The following is a 6,011-nucleotide window of genomic DNA, read 5'->3' as shown; positions in this document are numbered from 1 at the left end:
TGGGAAGAGGCAATAAGTATTCCTTATTTGTAAATTGGTCTATTTAGGTCAGAAAAATTTATTTTCCAAATTCAACACAGTGTTATTGGCTCAGACTCTTCCAATTCTATTAGATTCATCAAGTGTTTCCTACTTCCATGTACCCAAATCTTACTTTTTATTCAATACCGTCACCATATTACCCTTCTATTAGGAGGTCGGAAGCTTCTTTCCTTATGGTCCTATGGAGGTATGGTCCATCAATGCATTGATCAAAATTTTCAAGTCTTTAAAGCCACTTTTCTCAAGGGACAATACAATTGTTTTTTACCTGAAAATGTAAACTATGTGTTTAAGACTGACATCAGTAATTGGGCAACTCAAAATAAAGATTAGGCAGAGCTGAGTATGATTTGATTCTAAAAAGCAAAACTGTCTAGGAAAAGATAAAAATAGTAATTATGCTATAAGAATCAGGTGCAGAGGAAGAACTGACACAGAGGCATTAGAGTGGGGAAGACGGGCTAGTATTCTGAAAAACCTACTCATATTGGGAATGAGAGTACAATACATATGTGTATATACCATTTGGAAGTATATCACCCTCCAAAATCTAAAAAGAAATAAGGGGGAAGGAATAGGATAAGATGGAATATAGAAAGTTATGTAGATTTATGACAGTGGCATAAGGAGTATAGATTACTTGGAATAAGGCTAAAAAGGGAAGGAAAAGGTGGCATAAGATAAAGTGGGGCCCCAAGACTATTCAGATTAAGGGGAATGGAATAAGGTCTGTAGATGAATGGAAATGGGATAAAGAGGGAGAGAAAAGATAGGGAGAGAGGATAAGGGAGGGATCCACAGGTAGGAGATAATTAAGTAATAGCAAGGCAAAGTTAAGAAGTAGAATAAAAGTAGAAGTGTTAACAAGTACAGGAAATAAAAGATGTATACAAATAATATAACAAGGATCAGGAGTAGGATTCATTAGGAAAAAAAAAAAGTAGGCCTAGTAACCATTGATCTCAAATAAAGTCAAACTTAAAGATTCCAAGAGAGAATCTATATGCCAGCCATATTAATATTGTTTTAGATACATGTCTACACATGTGTAAATATGTATGTATATATGTACATGTGTTACATGCAGGCATATGTATGCATATATATAGTTATATGTATTTGGATAGACATGGGTTATGAATACATATATACATACACATATCTATATATACACATATACACACAACACATACACATATATATTATATACATACACACACTTAAATATATCTGTGACATATCTGGGACAGGATGAAAGGGGAAAAAAGAATAAAATAAAAATTACACAGCAGAGAACAAAAGAATATAAAGAACCAAAGAAAAGATGGACACATGAATATATTATCTCTTCTATTATTATATGTTTTCTTGAAATGGAAATTTATTGTTACATATTTTGAATCCTGATGTTCTCCTGGGCACATGTCAATGTTTTGTTTTGATTTTCCTTTTCTGTCTTTCTTTTTGTGTTTTGTTTTTTCCTATTTTGCATTTAGTTTTAAATAGATAAATATAAAAATATTTGGATAACAGCAACAAAAATAAAGTTGCTTTTCTTTACAGTGTTATTTAGCCTACTATGTGCCAAGCACTGTATTAGGTACTGGGAACAAAAAGACAAAATGGAAATAGTCCCTGAATTTAAGGAACTGACATAGAGTATGTGGAGGGAAAATTAGGAATGCCTAGAATATTTAAAATATATAATACAAAGTGATTGGGGAGGGGGAAGACCAACAACTGAAGGAATCACTAGCAGGGGTCCTCAAACTATGGCGGTGGGCCAGATGCAGCAGCTGAGGACGATTATCCCCCTCACCCAGGGCTATGAAGTTTCTTTATTTAAAGGCCCACAAAACAAAGTTTTTGTTTTTACTATAGTCCGACCCTCCAACAGTCTGAGGGACAGAGAACTGGCCCCCTATTTAGAAAGTTTGAGGACCCCTGCAAGGATTCTTGTAGGAGGCGGGACTTCAATCAAGCTTTGAAGGGAACAAGGGATTTCAAAAGTCAGGTGGTGTTGCTATTTGTTCTTCAAGAGAACCATGATATATGTGAATTGGATTTACTGAGGGAGGGTTATGTAAACTCACCAGCTCCACTTTCTCCTCCGGAGTCATCAAAGACAAAAGAAAGGAGATCCTAAAGGAAGATCAATCAGTCCACAAGTATATATTTATACCTACTATGTGCCAGAACTATGCCAGAGTTACAAAGTAAAAAAATAAAACAATTTCTGCCTTCAGGGCCAAATGAAGTCAAGAAGCAGTTATAAAGCATTTATGTGCCAGGTATTGTGCTAAGTAAGTTCTTGGGATAGAAAGGCAGTTCCAGCTCCCAAAGAGCCCATAATCTATTGAGAGAGACAATATAAAAAACAGCCATGTACAAATAATACATATACAGAATGAATTGGAAATAATGTGAGAGAGAACACATTAAATTTTTTTTTAAATTTTTTTTTATTTAATAGCCTTTTATTTACAGGATATAAACATGGGTAACTTTACAGCATTAACAATTGCCAAACCTCTTGTTCCAATTTTTCACCTCTTACCCCACCCCCACCCCCTCCCCTAGATGGCAGGATGACCAGTAGATGTTAAATATATTAAAATATAAATTAGATACACAATAAGTATACCCGACCAAAACGTTATTTTGCTGTAGAAAAAGAATCAGACTCTGAAATATTGTACAATTAGCTTGTGAAGGAAATCAAAAATGCAGGTGTGCATAAATATAGGGATTGGGAATTCAATGTAATGGTTCTTAGTCATCTCCCAGAGAGAACACATTAAAATTAAGGGGATTGGGAAAGGCCTTTTACAGAAGTCAGGAATTGAAGCAAGCCAGGAAAACCAAGAGGCAGAGATGAAGAGAGAGAATTCCAGACATGAAGGGACAACCAGTGAAAATGCATGGAACCCAGAGACAGTGAATTGTCTAATGAATTGCAAGGAGGCTGGATAAGGAGGTATGCAAAGGAGTAACATGTAAAAAACTGGAAAGATAGGAAGGGACCAGGTTATTAAGAACTTTAAAAGCCACAGGATTTTATATTTGAATCTGAAATCTGTTATAACAGGGAAATCACAGGTGTGAGTTTATTTAAAATAGCATTTTATTTTTTCCAATTATTTGCAAAGAATTTTTGACACTTGTTTTTACAAAATTTTGAGTTCCAAATTTTTCTTCCTCCCTTTCACTGGTAAGCAATTTAATATGGGCTATATATGTACAATAATGTTAGACATATTTCCATATTAATCATGTTGTAAAAGAAGCAGACCAAAAGATAACCAAGCTATCAAGAAAAATATAGTATTATTGATCTTCATTCAGAGTCCATCATTTCTTTCTCTGAATGTAGTCCTTTGTAATTGACCTGGATCATTGTTTTGCTGAGAAGAGCTAAGTCATTCATAGTTGATCATCACACAATGTTGCAGTTATTTTGTATTATATTCTGGTTCTTCTCATTTCATTGTCCATCAGTTCATGCAAATCATTCCAGGTTTTTCTGAAATCTGCCTGCTCATGATTTCTTATTACACAATATTATTCCATTACATTCACATATCACAGCTTGTTCAGCTATTCTCCAGTCAATGGGTTTCTCCTTAATTTCCAATTTCCCCCCAATACATAAAAAGTTACTATAAATACTTTTGTAAATGTTAAGTTCTTTTCTCTTTTTTATGATTTCTTTGGAATATAGACCTAATAGTGGCATTATTGCATCAAAGGGTATGCAGAGTTTGGTTGCCTTGTAACATAGCTCCAGATTGGTCTCTGGACTACCAACAATATATTAGTGTCCCAGCTTTCCCATATTCCCTTTAACATTTATCATTATCTTTTCCTGTCATCTTAGTCAATCTGAGAGATGTGTCGTGGTATCTCATAGTTGCTTTAATTTATATATCTCTGATGAAATGATTTAGAGTGTTTTTTTTATTTGATTAGAAATGGTTTTAATTTCTTCATCTGAAAATTGTAAATGTAAGTTAAACAGCTCTACCAACAGTGCATTAGTTTTTCCCACATCCTCTCCAATATTTATTGTTTTCCTTTTTTGTTAGCCATTGTGATAGGCATAAGATACCATAGAATTTTTTTATATCTTGCAATTCTTTAATCAAAGTGATTTAGAGGATTTCTCCATGTAACTTTATATAGCTTTGATTTCTTCATCTAAAAACTGCCTATTCTGGTATATGAATGTTATGGAATATTATTGTTCTGTAAGAAATGACCAGCAGGATAAATACAGAGAGGCTTGGAGAGACTTACATGAACTGATGCTGAGCGAAATGAGCAGAACCAAGAGATCATTATATACGTCAACAACGATACTGTATGAAGATGTAATCTGATAGAAGTGAATTTCTTTGACAAAGAGACCTAATTCAGTTTCAATTGATCAATGATGGACAGAAGCAGCTACTCCCAAAGGAAAAAAAAAAAAAAAAAAACACTGGGAAATGAATGTAAACTGTTTGCATTTTTGTTTTTCTTCCCGGTTTACTTTTACCTTCTGAATCCAATTCTCCCTGTGCAACAAGAAAACTGTTTGGTTCTGCACACATATATTGTATCTAGGATATACTACAACATATTCAACATATATAGGACTGCTTGCCATCTAGGGGAGGGGGTGGAAGGTGGGAGGGAAAAATCAGAACAGAAGTGAGTGCAAGGGATAATGTTGTAAAAAAAATTACCCTGGCATGGGTTCTGTCAATAAAAAGTTATTATAATAAAAAAAATAAAAAATAAAACCTGCCTATTCATATTCTTTGAGCATTTATCAATTGGGGAATGGCTTATATTCTTATAAATTTCACCCATATTTGAGAAATGAGGTCTTTTATCAGAGACACTAGTTGTAAAGATTGCTTCCCAGCTTTGTGCTTTTAATTTTGCTTTTGTTGGTTTTGTGCTAAACATTTTTAATATAATCAAAACATTCTATTTTGCATTCCATAATGCTGTTTCTTATTTGGTCATAAATCTTCCTCCTTTCTATAGATTTGATAAGTGTATTATTCTTTATTCTTCTAATTTGCTTATAATACCATCCTTTATGTCTAAATCATGTATCCATCTTGACTCTATTTTTATGTGTGGTGTAAAATGGTGGGACTTTCCCTGGTTTTTCTAAAATATTGTTTTCCAGTTTTCCCAGTAGTTTTTGTCATATAGTGGGGATTATCAAACATCAATTTACTATGATCAGCCGTTGAAGTTTATTGAGTGTGTACGGGTGCGTGTGACAAGGTCGGGACTGTACTTTGGGAGATTCGATATTGAGGGAGGATACACTAGCAAGGGGAGGGACTTGAAGCTGGGGGAGCAAACAGAATGGAAGGGTTGGGGGTGGCGGAAAGGAAAAGAAGTATCATTTATGTGGAGCCAATTCTATGTCGGACATTATGCTAAAAATTTTCTAAATCTCCTTTTATCCTCACAACAACCCTTCCTTATAGGGACCATCCGTTTGACAAGTGAGAGACCTGAGGCAGACTCGGGGAAAGTGGATTGCCCAGAGCGAGAGGACTAGTAAAGGTCCGAGGTCTGTATCTGAACCGAGATCTTCCTGACTTCCGGGTCCAGCGCTCTAGCCCTTGTGACTGCTATTGCCATAGTCTGGGCTTGAGGGAAGGAGACTAGGGTTAGGAAGAGGATGTGCAGGAGATGTGTTCTAAAGTCACGGCTACCATCATTCATTGCGCACCGACTGTCTGTCAGGCGCTGTCTTAAAACGTCGGGGATACAAGAAGGCAACAACAACAACAAGACCAGTCGTAAGGAGCTCAAATCTAAGGGGGCGCGCCTGGAAAGGACGAGGGGAGCGGGCACTGGCCGCCAAGCGCACCAGGAGGGCAGACGAGGGACCCGGAGCTCACGCACGTGAGTCCACGCTCTCCGGTTACGGATGGGGAAACTGACAAGTAGAAAGGATG

Source organism: Sarcophilus harrisii, chromosome 3 (assembly GCF_902635505.1).
Source record: "Sarcophilus harrisii chromosome 3, mSarHar1.11, whole genome shotgun sequence".
Lineage (NCBI taxonomy): Eukaryota > Metazoa > Chordata > Mammalia > Dasyuromorphia > Dasyuridae > Sarcophilus > Sarcophilus harrisii.
Note: the sequence above shows the minus strand (reverse complement) of the source record.